Raw genomic sequence first — 16,842 nt, 5'->3', positions numbered from 1 at the left:
AGGGAACATACCCCCAGCAGAAGATAACATAGGCAAACTCCCCCACTGACCTTGCCCTAGGAGAAAGCAAGTGCTTATACATTCCTTTGCAGAGCTCTCTCCAAATAGCACAGGCTAAACGTATGCCTGTAATTATTTCAAACAAGACAATGTAGACCATTAACAACAGAACTTGGTGATCTAAAAGCCTGTAAATGCTGAATGCAACTGGAGTGGATGACAAACAGCATGTCAGCTCAGATTAATCTCTGTGAAAGGCAGAAACTCTGCTATGTCACACACACTGAGTGCTCATACGCAGTTTTGACAGGCACTATATTTATATTGCCACACACAGTGAAGGATCATGATTTGGCATTTCCCAAAGAAACCTTTCTTCCTCCCCCTTTGTATTTAATGTCTCAGTCATTTTATGACACACAACTCCGGTTGCTGAGGCTGTCAGCTCCTATACAGTTAATGACAAAGTTTAGCTCCACAGATTTTAAAATGAAACTGATTTTTAGGCCATGCTCAAGAGCATTCCCTCATTTTGAGGGGCCTGCTTTTCTTCTAGCTGGGTCCCATGCCAGACGTGCAAAAAACAAAACCTTTGAAAGTTATGCAAAGAAGCGTGTCCCTAAATACCCAAGAAGAAATATTTAAAACATCCCCCTGCACCTTTGTTTTGTATTTGAAGATATGTTCTTCTGCAAGCCATTTCCCCAAATCTGCTCCTAATCCTCCAGCAGGCTCCAAGCCTGTTCCCAGATCTCTCTCAGCTTGTCTACAAGTTTCCCTTCCTAAAAACATTCACAAGCTCCCTTTTTCCCCTCCTCCCCCATCGCTTGTGCTGGACACCTTCTGTTTAATTTTTTAAAGCTCTCTTTGCTTCTGTTCTGCGCTGGCAGGATTGATCAGTCTTTGACTAACATTAAAACAACAGAACACATTAATGCCCACTGCTACTTAAACCTTCTTCTGTCTTAGACTTTGCAGGTTGCTTTACAGGCTTGCATACATTTGCCATAATTTAAAAAGAGAAAATCCCCTTACCATATCTCTCATAGTGCCCAAACACCTGCCTGTTATCTCAGCACTTACTTTTAAGCTTAGCAGTTCTTTCAAAAGAAGGCTACTCACCTGGGGAAATCCCTGACTTGCAAAACCCAGTCAGATTTACTGACAGTGAGGATAGGGAAATGTGCTTTTATTAATTAGGCAAACTTATAACAGGTTTAGGGCATTTTCCTATGGCAATGGTTAACAGTTTGTTAGGCTAAAACCTCAGAAATCTTCTGCAAACTTTACTAATAGCAGATGTGTAGAAAAACAACTGCACTGTTACCCACACGTGAAAGTTTCTTTGACTGGATAAAAATAAAACGCATGTCAGCATCTATTTTAGAGGAATTAAAGCACATCGTAAAAGACTTGAATTAATGACTTAATTGTTAATAAACACAGGCTCCAGAGATATCCATTTTGCTTCCCCCTTAGGACGGCTTTAAAGTACAACACCACTTCACTAAGGTTAAAATAATAATACCACCCCCAGCATGTTTCTTCACAATACTTTATCCTTAATGCCTCCCTGATTTTTTTTTTATTTTGTGGGAAGGAGGCAAGTGAAATGTCTTCTGAATATCTACCAGCTGATTACTTTTTCCAGTAAGGAGAATCTCAGATGTATTAGGAAAAGAAAGAAGTCTATAATCTGCAACACTTAAACATATGTATTTATTCACCAATGACCCACTCCTGCAGATACTTGAATAATCACAAACCTCGAATACACAGCATTCCTCTCAACTTAAAAAGGACTATTCCCAATATGCAAAATTAGGCAGGTGTGTAAGTCTTTGTAGAAGTGAGCCTTTAAGTAGTCCCACTTATTCATATAATTAGAGATAATTATATTACACAGGTTTACAAGCCTTGCAGGTTCAGGACCTGAACTCACTATATTCAGAATCATTGTAGAAACTACATTTATAGATGAGAAAACCTGAATTTGTTTTCTAGGATTTCCAGCCTTCATCTTAATAGAATATTTGAAGTCATGTATTCAAATCTTGGTTATGGTTTTAAAATAACCCTAACTTGAATTTTGTCATTCCCAAATAGCCACTTGTTATTTTCAAGACTAGGGACAGAAGTTACACATAAACCAGTTTCAGTGATGAGAAACTGGTTTCAAGCTGTAAAAGAACAGAAGCTCAGTGCACATAAACTGGCTTCAAAATGGCTGAAACTGATTTAGGATAAACCTGGTTGCATGTAGTATAAGACTTAACTGATTTGGGTCAAACCAGTTTATGAAACTTCTGTTCAAGACCTTATCATGTTTAAATCAGAGTTCCCCAGCATCTCAGCATGCTTTGCAGCCCTGGGCTGGGTTGTGCTTCTGCTCCGGTAAGCAGAGCTACCTCCACCCCTCTGCTCCTTAGCTGGAGCAGTGAAAGCTGACTGACAAAGGGGGGTGAGTGGGGAGCAAACCTGGCTGGGGATGCAGCCCACTCTACAGGGAGGGGACTGCCCCCCAGGCAAACCCCAGCTGGGGCCTGGGTCCAGGGATGGGGCATTAAACACCACTTTCCACTGCTTAAACCTGCTGCTGGCTGCAACTGTGGATTACAAATCCCAGAGGTACCTGGAAGCAGGAGGAAGTGATGATCTGCAGAGTCCTGCTACCATGATTTGGGACTGCAAATCCAAGAAACCTCCAGGGCAGCAAATACACAGTCCATACCGGATATGCTAAAGAACTGTACTCTAGCACCCCCTGGCTTCTGGCCTGAGCCACTGCAGGCATGTGGCTGCATTTCCTGAATGTCTGTTCACTTCTTTTCTCTAACACAACACACAGCTGAAACCATCTCCTTATCAGTAATATAATAGCACTGCAGATCCAGGCTAGGAGGAAGAAAATCTTCAAAGAATCTCCTTCGTATTTGTAAACTCCGGTCTGAAAAATCATTAGTTGCTTGTGTGGCCTCTGTTTTTTGAGGGACCTGCTCCTTTTCAGCATTGTAGAGCAACAGTAATGTCTAAGTCAGGCCATCAGGGAAGTAGGAAATTACATCTATACTGAGTGAATAACAATATTTCTGCAAATCATCTAGGAATACAGAGATATAATAATTTGATAAACAGTGTGTATGACTTGTTCAGCAAAATGAAGTAACTGACTGTACAACTACACTAGAGTTAGGAGAATATTTATTATGTGCCTGCGTTACCTTGTTATTGTTTACAGTAATAATCTACTGGACACGCATGATTATATATGCCATTGTAATTTATATTATTGTGCATGTTAAATAATTAAGATGAAATTCTTATCCCAGCCCTCCAAAATTGAGTGGGAGCCAAAGGGAGAACAAGCAGGAGAGCAACACAGTGGCTCTCCAGGTAAAACATCTTGAAAAATAATGGAGAAAAATCTGTTTCCTTTCAGGATGCTGTAGAATGAAGATACAAAGTATTTTTGGGGATGTAGACAGAGAGTTAAGCAGCTAGAGAAGCTGGGGAAAAATTATCAGAAGCTGTCCATGGGGAATTACCGACAAAATGTCTCTGAAGAAGTTGGGCACAACAGACGGCTTTGGAAGACCCAAGGTAGAGAGGCCTGTGTACCAACTGGCTTATTGTTTAATGAGATCTGTTTTCTCTCTAATGCTATAGTTCTAATCAAATACTTTGCTTTCAAGGGCATTTGGTTACTGAGTACCACTGTCATGGCTGTCAGAGAAAAAATAGTTGCACAGACTGAAGATCAGAGTTAGGCCTATTAAGATAACCATAGTTGACCATAGGGCACTACAGCCTGATAGTTAGCCTGAGAGTGAAAAAAAAATCACTTGAGCCCACTTCAGGGAAAAAGCAATGACAGGAGACCTGGAGTCTGAGAGTGAACACTCAGCCAGTGTTATTTCTACACCCTATGAGCTACTACTGCTTCTATTAAAACAGCTGGGTTCTCTGGCAAGGACATAGCTCTACTGGAAGAGTTTCAGCCCCAGAGTTCCAAACTACAGAAGCTCTGCTGGTAGAAGTCTCCTTCTTCTGTCAGTTAAGCTACATCTGCACCAAGGGTTTTGTTGACAGACCTTCATCAACTATGGAGCTTTTCACCCCCCATCTTGACATGGCTGTACCCAGGCTTCAAATTATACTTTGACACTGGGGGGGGTGGTCTCCAAAAACCATAAAAATTGGGGTGCCCATCATGATGACCTAATAAAATCAGAGATCCCCCCCCCCAAGTTATGATCTTCAAATTTTACATGGGGGCTCTCATGTCTTAAGGGGGGATCAGCCCCTGCTGAGTTCTCCCATAATTCAAACCCTGACTTTACTATCAGAACCTTGCAGTGTCGGTAATGACTGAGTCTATGTAGCACAATGTGGTCCCAGCTAAAGATAACCAAGCTAGTTTTGGTTACTGGAAGCAATCTAGCCATATTAGCACGGTGTTTCACCCAGACAACTATAACCTGCTATTCAGTTGGACTAATTAACATGGAGGGCTGTTCTCTCTAAATAGCTCTCTGGTGTGTGACATGGACTTACCCAAGCACCGGAGTGTCAGGGATGCAATTAGTCCTGTAACTATGACAACTTGGAGTAAAATTCATGAGACAGGATGAGCAATAGGGACTAGAGACGCTGAGCAATAGGAATTTCTGTCTAGTGTGCCTATATTCTAACCTATGGAGATGGAGATTTTTGCTTTTACAGTTTTGACAGGCTGGGCCTGGTTCTTATTTTGTGCATGGCTGTCAACTGGTTATAATTGGAAAGCAACAGAATTACACCGGTATTGAAGAGAGTGGAAAATTAGACTGACTAGCTTCATTTTTCCTATCTATAAAACATGAACCATCAAAAGAAAGAAGCATAACAACATAAAATAACATGGGAAAGCAGATGGGAAAATATCAAAATATTGGCTTAAAAAAATTAGATATGGATAATTGCTTACTTTACCAAACTGGTGATAACCAGAGAATTGTAGATGCTTCCCAGTTTAATTCCACAGTGTGAGAGGGATAGCACAATTACAGTTCTGGTGACCAGGCAAAGCATTTGTAGGCAGGACTTTCTCAGTGTTACCGGTGTTCATTATAATACTTCAGTTAAAAGGACACACATGGTACATACCCAGCATTACCACTTAAATCATAAACCTGGATTTTGTGCAGTACTGATCCTTAGTGTTAGGACTGGATTTAGGACCCAGCCCTTATACCTTTGTTCTGGGTGAGCGCAACCCTCAGACTGACCATGACCTTTCCATTCGATAATAGGTAAATTTATTGATACAGAGTGGTAACAAAAAAGCAACAATACAAACAATCAAGCAATTCTATACCAATCCTAAGGCTGTCATCAGAGTCAAAGTACATCAGGTCAGGATGCAGGCTCCACTCTGAGGCTTTTTCTCTTAGGTGTCAGGAGGCTGGAGGTGGGATACCGAGACCCACAGCCCCTCTCCAGTGGGGTGTATGAGACGGGCTGCTGGTATGCCCTCTATCCATGGCAGCCTCGAAGACCCATCCTGGGGGATGGGGGCCCCTCTCAGGGAGGAGAAGGGGGAGGGACAGAAAAGAAGAGAAGGAGAGACAAGGAAGGACAGGGAGGAATGAGAAGGAGGGACAAGATGGAACAGGGAGGGACCCTTTGTTAATCTCAAGTCCCTGCTTTTGTATTCTCCTTCCCTCCTGATGACTCCTCATCCATGGCTCTCTCTGGTTGGTTGTCTCTCTGTGGTCACACATCCTTTTAGCCTTCTGGGCCTTCTCTTAATTTGATCTGTTTCCCCAAAACTGGGACTCAGGCCCCCCTCTGCTTTGGGGCCTTGTAGCTGGGGCCACTTATCTCATGTTATGGGACAGTATGGTACATACTTCCTTGGTTCCCAAGTTACGTGTTCTTGTTGTGCTAGACAGCCTGTCTGCTTCCAGGGCCATGAGAAGCCTTGTGTGTGTTAGATACAAGCTTCCAGTTAACCTCTGCTACCCATCTTGATCCCTTATAATGCATATATCTATACCTATAGGCTAATTCCCCAAAACAAACCTATAAATATCATTTTCAAGCCATAGATTCATAGATTCATAGATGCTAGGGTCAGAAGGGACCTCAATAGATCATCGAGTCCGACCCCCTGCTTAAGCAGGAAAGAGTGCTGGGCCTACATTACCCCAGCTAGATACACATCCAACCTTCTCTTGAATACCCCCAGGGTAGGGGAGAGCACCACCTCCCTTGGGAGTCCGTTCCAGACCTTGGCCACTCGAACTGTGAAGAAGTTCCTCCTAATATCCAATCTAAATCTGCTCTCCTCTAGCTTGTGGCCATTATTTCTTGTAACCCCCGGGGGCGCCTTGGTGAATAAATACTCACCAATTCCCTTCTGTGCCCCCCTGATGAACTTATAGGCAGCCACCAGGTCGCCTCTCAACCTTCTCTTGCGGAGGCTGAAAAGGTCCAGTTTCTCTAATCTCTCCTCGTAGGGCTTGGCCTGCAGGCCCTTAACCATACGAGTGGCCCTTCTCTGGACCCTCTCCAGGTTATCCGCATCCTTCTTGAAGTGCGGCGCCCAGAATTGCACGCAGTACTCCAGCTGCGGTCTGACCAGCGCCCGATAGAGGGGAAGTATCACCTCCTTGGACCTATTTGTCATGCATCTGCTGATGCACGATAAAGTGCCATTGGCTTTTCTGATGGTTTCGTCACACTGCCGACTCATGTTCATCTTGGAGTCCACTAGGACTCCAAGATCCCTTTCCACTTCCGTGCCACCCAGCAGGTCATTTCCTAGGCTGTAGGTGTGCTGGACATTTTTCCTCCCTAGATGCAGCACTTTGCATTTCTCCTTGTTGAACTGCATTCTGTTGTTTTCTGCCCACTTGTCTAACCTGTCCAGGTCTGTTTGCAGTTGTTCCCTGCCCTCCGGCGTGTCCACTTCGCCCCATAGCTTAGTGTCATCTGCAAACTTGGACAGAGTACATTTCACCCCCTCGTCCAAGTCGCTGATGAAGACATTAAAGAGTATCGGTCCAAGCACCGAGCCCTGCGGGACCCCACTGCCCACACTCTTCCAGGTCGAAACCGACCCATCCACCACAACTCTCTGGGTGCGACCCTCCAGCCAATTCTCCACCCACCGGACTGTGCAGTCATCCAAGTCACAGCCCCTTAACTTGTTCACCAGTATGGGGTGGGATACCGTATCAAAGGCCTTCCTGAAGTCCAAGTATACGACATCCACCCCTCCTCCTGCGTCGAGGCGTTTTGTGACCTGGTCATAAAAAGAGACTAGATTGGTCAGGCACGATCTACCTGCCACGAACCCGTGCTGGTTTCCCCTCAGCATAATTTGTCCTGCCGGGCTCTCACAAATGTGAGCCTTAATGATTTTCTCAAAGATTTTGCCAAGGATGGAGGTGAGACTGACTGGCGTATAGTTACCTGGGTCCTCCTTCCTCCCCTTCTTGAAAATGGGAACCACATTGGCCCTTTTCCAGTCCTCCGGGACTTGACCTGTGCGCCACGAGCATTCAAATATTCCCACCAGTGGCTCTGCAATGATGTCGGCCAGTGCCTTCAGTACCCTCGGATGGAGCTCATCCGGGCCTGCCGACTTAAAGGCATCCAGTTCCTCCAAGTGACCCTGCACCATCTCAGGGTCCACGCATGGAAGTCTGGTGCCTTGCTGCTGCCTCCCTACACTCCCAGGGAGAGACTTGTCGTGCCTCTCACTTAGGAACACTGAGGCGAAGAACTCGTTGAGGAGTTCAGCCTTGTCCCCTCTGTCCGTCACCAATTGTTTCTGCCCATTTAGCAGGGGTCCTATTCCTCCCTGGGCCTTCCTTTTACTCCCTATATATCTAAAAAACAATTTCTTATTGTCTTTTACTTGGGTTGCCATCCTCAGCTCCATGGTAGCTTTGGCCTGTCTAACTGCCTCCCTACAAGCACGAGCAGAAGAGGTATATTCCTCTTTGGTGATCTCTCCCTGTTTCCACTTTTTATGTGCTCCCCTTTTGGCCCTTAGTCTGCCCTGGATTTCTCTGGTCAGCCAGGGAAGCCTCCTGGCCCCTTTCCCTCTTTTACCTCGCACGGGGATCGTCTTGCTTTGTGCTCGAAGGATAGCTTCCTTAAGGCACAGCCACCCTTCTTGGGCTCCCATCATTTCAAAACTACTACTCTGCAGTGCATCCTTCACTAATCGCCTGAGTTCGCTGAAATCAGCTTTCCTAAAGTCCAGCACATTCACCCTACTGGTTACCTTACCCACTCGACGCCTTATGTTGAATTGTACTTTTAGGTGATCACTGTCCCCCAGATGGCTACCGATCTGTAGGTCCCCTACTATGTCATCCCCCGTTGCCAATACCAGATCCAGTAAGGCATTCCCCCTAGTGGGACCATGTACCTCCTGCGTCAGGTGGAGGTCCTGTACACAGGTTAGAAACCTGCGTGAGCGGTGGGACTTTGCTGTCTGTGTCTCCCAGCAGATGTCCGGGTAGTTTAGGTCCCCCATGACCACCGCCTCTTTAGCTTTTATGGTCTCTGAGAGTTGCCTCAGGAGCCCCAAATCTATTTCTTCCCCTTGATGTGGGGGTCTGTAGCAGACCCCTACCACCAAATCCTTTTCTCCTTGCCCCCCATGTAGCCTAACCCACAGTCCTTCTACTTCCTCATCCTTTGATTCTGTCTTGATGAGGGTTGATGTATATTGCTCCTTAACATAGAGCACAACCCCTCCCCCCCTTTTCCCCACTCTGTCCTTTCTGTACAATCTATAGCCCTCAATATGTACCGCCCAGTCGTGGGATGGATCCCACCAGGTTTCCGTCAGCCCCACTAAGTCGTAGTCGTTTAGTGCAACCAGGAGCGCTAGTTCATCCTGCTTGTTCCCCATGCTCCTAGCATTAGTATATAGGCACTTGAGCCCTGTGACTGGTGCTTTTGCTACCCCCTCGCTCCAAGTCCTAAAGGGCTTTTTGTCTCTAACCTTCCCGTTCCTTACCTGTGCCGTATTCCTGTCCACCCCCTGTCTTTCACGTTCCCAAAGCTCTCTTTCTTCAGGCTGGGCTGTCCTTGTGGGTGCCACCTGGTTTGGTGGTCCACAGCCTCCCCCACCCTCATCTTCCCCTCCCCCCGACGAGCCTAGTTTAAAGCCCGCCGGAGGAGATCCGCCAACCTGGAAGAAAACACACGCTTACCTTTGGGGGACAGGTGAAGCCCATCCCAGCTGAGCATGTCCCTCGTTGTAATGTGTGGGTCATTGTCCAGGATGCCGAAGCCTGCCTCGAGACACCAATTCCGAAGCCGCCAGTTGGTCTCTCGGATGCAGTTCTCATGCCGTCTTCCGCGTCCGTTCACTGGTAGGATGGAAGAGAATACCACCTGTGCACCAAATTCCCTCAGCACGCCGCCCAGAGCCTGGTAGTCCGCCATCAGTTGATCGGGGGTTCTCCTGGCCGCATCATTAGTACCCACATGGACAAGGACCATGGGGTAGTAATCGGTGGGCTTGATCCTGGCCTGGATTACCTCCATCACATCCTGAATCTTAGCTCCAGGCAGGCAGTAGACCTCTCATGCTGAAGGGTCCTGTCGACAAATGGGCCCTTCCGTACCTCTCAGGATGGAATCGCCTATGACGAGCACGCGTCTCCTCCTCTTCTGGGTCCTCTCGGATCTCTTGATCTGTTTGGAGTGTGAAGAATGTGGCATTTCTTCCTGCCCAGGGGTTTCCTCCTCCCTTTCCATCTCCTGCAGAGTCGCCAAGGCTTCGTACCTGTTCTCCAGTCGGACTGGAGAAGCTTGTACCTGCTCGCTGCGAGCCGCTCTGGTCCTGGCTGTGACCGTCTGCCTCTCTGCTGTGGAGGTCCTTCCCTGGGCTGCTTCTTCCTTGGGTGCCTGGTCCTGCAGGGAAAGGAAATAACTGTCAATTTCCTCCTCTGCCTCCCTGATCCCCCTCAGCCTGCTAACCTCCTCCCGGAGCTCCCTCACCTGTGCCTCCAGAGCCCTAAGCCGGGCACCTGCCAGACAGGTGTGGGGGCTCCCAATCTCTGCCCCCCCCGGCCCTGCTGGGGATCACTTAGCATTCCTTAAAAATCAAATACACAGCTGAAACTATGGAGCATTTTTCCTGTCCCATTCATGACATTCCAGTGATGGAATAAAGCCAAGCAGCATTCTGGACCATGGCTTTGTCACGGGCCTATTTATCACCTTTCACCTTAAACACCTTCTAAAATAAACAGTCCCCCTCCAGGCAATCGAGGCATGGAGCCAAAACATGCCAGAACAGCAATTGTGAAAAAACACGTGTACTCAAAATTCACCAGCACCAGAATGAGAAAAGATTGGTGTGTCCCTGAAGACCCAGTCCTCTGGAGGCATGGCATAGGAGTGGCCATGCAGGACTGAAACCCTTTGAGGCAAACCAGAATACACATTCACCAACAGCACACACCATTCTGCATTTCTGACCTTTCTGTTCACTAATATCTGGGCAGGATTCTGTTGTCACCAACTCAACTGCAATTATCCCACCTCACAGGGATGTAAGTAATCACAGGTATATGCAATGCAATAATCTAAGGATTGTCAACTAACTGGCAAATCCCAGGGAGGATACGGGTATACTGTACTTCCACCAGAACTACTTTTACTTTAAAAAACTACAAAAAAGATAAGGGCAATCAGCTACAGAGGAAAATAAGAACTCACAGCATGCATTGCACATTGCAATAGAAGTCCCAATAGCGTCCCAGACTTTAAGGGCAAAATCCTTCTTGGAGCCACATGCTAAAATGCAAGTAAGATTTGCCATGTATGGAGAGAAAAGAGACCTTGCACAGGAATTTGCACTGCATTCCTTATGCCGCAATAAACTACAAAGTGCTGGAAAGAGAGTGGGTAGAAATGTGGCAAGCCAAAAACTTATCTGTGGGGCTATAGGTCATATTTCAGCTCAAGAAATAGAACTTCAGCATTCAGACCACAAGCCCTTCGGTACAAAACTTGAGTATATGGGGTAGGCCAGAGTATGGCAGTGTAACCAATTCTCAGCAGAACCAAGAGCAGTCTCAGGACAGCTCTAACTTGCACTATGTCATAAAAAACCCTATCTAGTAGTAGGTAATGCTTGAGGCAAACATCTTAGTTCAAGAAGTTAGTTAACATCCTGGAGTCAGCTGTGAAGCTAGTGCCAGTACTGAATGTATCCAAGGACACAAATTGCAGGGTCTTCTGCAATGGATATAATGGTACTGATGTCTTGATAAAGATGTTTGCAACATTCAGGTATTAATACAGAATTCAAAAGTTCGTACAAGACACATTAAGTGTAAATGTGGGATGCTTCCTTCAAAGTGGATTGAAGGGAGGCTTCCAGTTTATGAGTTTATAATTTGTCTGGTAATCTCTTGAGAATAAGCAAGAGGTATAGCCATTCCTAGATACAGTAGGAAAATCCTTCATCTTCGGATAAATACAGTTTCACTAAACTCAAAGCAGCTGTCTTAGTTTACAGTAGCTGAGACCACATTAGTCTACAGTTCAGATACATTTTACTTCCCAGTTCACTGAAAAGAGGCTAATGGGACTAATCTAATGGTACTTTTTATTGTATTTTATTTTTGAAACTGTTGCTTGAGTTCCAGCATAATTACTTGTCTGATGTTTACTTGGGAAGAAACACCCTTGGGCCGAAAACACAGTGATAAGTTATCTGGCAAAACACAGCTAGTTTCAATTGATACTATTTTTATTATGCTTTGCTCTGTATTTCATTTTCCTCAGCAACTCCCACTAGAGACTTTGGAGTGACTGTCAGCTGGAAAATTATCAATTAACCAAGGGAACTCTTTCCTCCTCAGCAGCTCTCCTCATCAGTAAAGGGAGGCGGGGTGGAAACCCCTGACTGGCTTGGTGTTTCTCTTTATGTTCAGGGCTCATTTCTAAGAAACTACAGCAGTGACAACCAGACCACGCGTTCCTCTTAGTAAATCTGCACCAGATTTACAGAGCTTGCCTAAGGTTTCCATCATGCCTAATGATAGGTGATGGAACAGGGAACTGCATTAAATCCAATGCAAAAAAGAAAAAGGTTGCTCCCAGTACTCATCAGGTGAGGCTGGTCTACACTCCAGCTATTCCCCTGCCCTTGGGGGCCATCTGTCACAGTGAAGTGGATGATCTTGTTCAGTCCTGGTACCCACCTCTCACCACATGGTTGGCAAGCGGGGTTACTGAGTGATCCTTTATTCCTCGTGGCCACAATCCATTTTACCACGTAAGCTGACGGGAACTTTTTTTCCAGCAGCTCTTTCACCCTCCGGAGTTTTCTGTCATCTTCTCCTTTTGATTTTTTTTTTTAAGCCTAGAGGCATACCTCATTCTCTTTTCCTGGACCCAATTAGGCAGATCTGAAAGGGAAGCATCTCACAAGGAGTGGGAGGCAGCCTTGGCATTCTGCCTCAATGCAGCATCATGCATTGCCTTGCCAAAGTGAGAGGGTATGGAAGATATACAGCTCAGCAGTAGAAGCTGCAACCAAAGAGCAACTAATGTTGATCAAATGTTTGGAGTAGACAGCAAACATTTCATGACAGCACATCCCATTGCAACTCTGGTGCATTCTGGTCCATTACTCCAGAAACTAGGGATCATATTCTGATGCAAGATAGGACTGCAACTGCCCTGGATGTCAGTGGAACTATAGATGACACTAGTAGTGTCTACACATGCGCATTTAATGCTCATTCACCTAATTTAAGGTGCATTAAGGACACGTCTACATGTGCACACCCTTAATGCACCTTAAAAATGGCAATTTTAGGCTATTTGACCTGCACAAAACAGGTATCAAATTATGCGCAAATAGTTAAGTAGCATTAGCAAACATGTAGACATGTTATATGTGCAATAACACTGTGTGCGTCAACAGATAGACACCGCGTTAATGCGCATTAGTGTGTTTGCACATGCATTAATGTGATGTAGCTATTCACACCTAAATTTAATGTGCCTTAATGTGCATTAGCACATCCATGCGCAGCTGCGCACTTAAATTGCCTTATAAAATGGAGCATTAAGTTTAGATGTGTGTAAATACATGTGTGGACACCCCACTGCCTCAATAATAATCAGTAATTCTATACCATGATATACACTCATCAAAAATCCTGAGAGCTAAGATACCCATTTACCCATTCTCTTACGCAGGTCTGCACCTGCATTCTGGCCTTGAGAAATGGGAATTCCCTACCAGGAGAATAAATACTCTACTGAAAAAGACCATCATCTTCTAGCTCTTTGATGGCCAATCTTCTGAAGTGGAGATGAGCAATTATTTCCCCTACCATGATAATAGACTTTGACCTCACTGTACTGCTCCTTTGCTTAAGGTATATATTGGAGTTAGAAGAAATTTCAGCAAACCTATAATAATATGTAACTCTCTCAGGTTAATATAAGAGTTGTCCTCTTCCCTTGTGCCAATCTTGTGTATTCTCAGAATTTAAAAAAAACCCTCTATACTTCTCACTAAGATTATTGTTATGTGCCAGGTTTGACAGCTAATGGTCGTGTTCTAAAAATCATTAACTTTTCAAGGTTAAATATGTAAAATACTGCAGGTGCCTTTCAATAATTCATTAAATGTAATCAGTCTTGCACCAAGCTAATTAGCAAGATAATCTGTGCATAAACAAAACAATAATAAACATTAAACATTTACAGAAATGAATATTAAAACAAATGTTAGCAGGGTACCTGCTTCTGGCAAACTAAATAGCATCTATTTGCTTAAATGAAAAAGGCAAGAGAGTCCCTGAAACAAAGTCAATCTTTCATCATTACACACAAGCAAAGTCCTACTGAAGGTAGCCCATGTTCCCTCAATACATGCTATAGCTGAATTGTGGCAGTCTTCTCATGCAGGAGAACCTCCATGATTTCTGCATATGCCTCATTGCAGGACCCAGCCCCTATTATGATCCCAACGGTGCCAAGATTTGCAAACAGTAGTACAATATACAATACTAAAGCTGTCTAATTGCTTCCACATGAAAAAGGCCTATGAAGAAGATAAATCCAAAACTGATTGAGGAGTCCTTCCAACCAAGCACACACAAAAGCAAAATCCTGCTGGCCTGCCCAGGGCTACTTGGGTCAGCCAGAGAAGCAGACTGAAGCCCCATTCAGTGATCCATTTGGCTCAGAGCTGGTTCAAATGAAATTAAATAGCCTCAGAGCAGATCCTCTGTTGGAGTAAGTCGCTACGGCTTCAACCAAGTCAAAGTCAATGGAGCTATGACAATTTATACCAGCTAAGGATCAGCTTTGAGGGTTTTTTAAAAAGTGATATTTCATCTTTTGTAGCCAAGTTTTAATGGAGCATGCACATGAATTTCTATAGACTTTTAAAAACTGCCTGGAGATATGGAAGCATTCAGAAGAGAAAACTTTTAATCTTTTATATGAATAGAAGTTGCCTTTTGCCTACATAATCTCTCTCAACACAGCTAGAAACAAGCACAGCTCCAATGACATCAGTGAAGCAATAGCAATTTATGCTAGATAAGGATCTGTCCTAAATATTGATTCAGTTGCCTCCAGTGCTGAGATTACTGGCACAGGTGCTTGAACACTGGCACAGTTTATGCCCCCCAAAACTAAATAAATAAAAATAATTGGGAATATGCCAACACTTAGGAGATCTGACTCTGTCCTGGCATTCAATCCCTGGTTCTACCACTTCCTGTATGGGGCAAGTTGTTCACATCACCCTTAAATTGCTCCATTGTTAAGACAAAATAATATTTTCACCCAGATACTAGGAGTGATATGTCACTGATGTTAATGGTTGGGAGACAAATATAATCATGAGCAGTTCGGATATTGCTTATATAGATGCATTTTAATGCTTTCATATTGCTATTTTCAGCCAGTTTGGTTCTTATTTTCCATTCACCCTTCATCCTAAGACATGATGGGGAGGAAGAACCGGCACCACACTTACAGGTTGGGGAACTCTCCTCTTGCCAGCACGGAGACGGAAAAGGATCTTGGAGTCGTCATTGACTCCACGATGAACATGGGCCGGCAGTGTGGGGAGGCAGTCAAGAAGGCCAATCGTACCCTATCATGCATCCACAGATGCATCTCGAGCAGGTCCAGGGAGGTGATCCTCCCCCTCTATGCGGCACTGGTCAGGCCGCAGCTGGAGTACTGCGTCCAGTTCTGGGCGCCACACTTCAAGAGGGACGTGGACAATATGGAAAGAGTTCAGAGGAGGGCCACTCGTATGATCAGGGGTCAGCAGGGCAGGCCTTATGAGGATAGGCTACGGGACCTGAACCTGTTTAGCCTCCACAAGAGAAGGCTAAGGGGGGACCTTGTGGCCTGCTACAAACTGGTCAGGGGGGATCAGCAGGTATTGGGGGAGTCCCTGTTCCCCCGTGCGCTGCCAGGAGTGACCAGGAATAACGGTCACAAACTGGCGGAGGGTAAGTTTAGATTAGATATTAGGAGGCGCTACTTCACAGTCAGGGCGGCTAGGGCCTGGAACCAGCTTCCAGGGGAAGTGGTGCAGGCTCCGAGCCTGGGGATTTTTAAAAGGAAGTTAGATGAGCACCTTGCCGGGGTCATCTGACCCCGGTGCTCTTTCCTGCTAAGGCAGGGGGTCGGACTAGATGATCTACCTAGGTCCCTTCCGACTCTAGCTACTATGAAACTATGAAACTATAATAGCAGTTGCTACAGTCTCCATTATTTTGCTGTTAGCAATCTCTCTTGCACTTGCTTGGCCTGGGTTTTTAAGATGATTTTAGTACCTGGTTACTTCGTATACAGAATGCTACCATTTTGCTTTTCCCAAGCTCTGTTGGTAAACTATATTCCAGCATTCAAGTTTTGCAGGGTAGCTGTGTCATGCCCAGTTTAACATTAGATAGATAAGTGTTATTAAATGGGTCCCTAAATGTAATAGAATTACAGTGGGGAAGTGTACTAGTAGGAAATGTAGTAGTAAAGTAAATTATCTCTATATGATCACATAATGTGGAAATAGGTTTTTTCCATTTTATGCTATCTTTAAGCACACATTTTACCTCTGGAATTTTAAAGAGGACTCATGGAATGACAGTCTACATTGAGCTGCTAAATATCTTTTAGTTATTTTATTTGGGGGGGGGTTCAGAATAAACATGGGAACATTTAATGTGTGCACTCAGTGAGAGCAGTCAACAGATTCTTTATGCTAATTAATTTTATTGGTAGCTTTACTCTCAGTTTGGAAATAGCAATGAGCCACACCTAATTAGCTCTGTGATTTCAAAGGCAGCAAATTGACAACACCAAGTAAAATCCATCTGAAATGAGCTACTAATAAAGTAGGTAAATAGTTTAATTGAATACCTGTTTCCATTGTTTTCTCAGATCAAAGTTTTATAATGAAATAGTTATATTTTATTGATACTTTAAAGATGTAAATGAAATAACTAACATAAATGCAGTAGAAAGCAGTGAAAAAGTACACAATTTGTTGTGAAGTCATTGCCAGACTTTGATCATTGCTAAAACAGTTGTTTATAAGTTAGAATGTTTCTTTCAAACACTGGCTTTAATAGTCCCCTTTTCACTGAAAAGTGGAGTCTGTTGTTTTAGCAGTTGATTTTTTCCTTGGCTTGGCTCTGTATGTTCCTTGGTGGGTGTTATAAGGCTTGAAAGAACATACATGATTAGCTCTTACACAGAAAAATGTTCCAGGCAGACATCTGAATATCTTGAGTATTATGTCATTAGACCATAGGAAGGTAGGGCTGGAAGGGA

Source organism: Crocodylus siamensis, chromosome 8 (assembly GCF_052110815.1).
Source record: "Crocodylus siamensis isolate JL-2025a chromosome 8, ASM5211081v1, whole genome shotgun sequence".
Classification (NCBI taxonomy): Eukaryota; Metazoa; Chordata; order Crocodylia; family Crocodylidae; genus Crocodylus; species Crocodylus siamensis.
Note: the sequence above shows the minus strand (reverse complement) of the source record.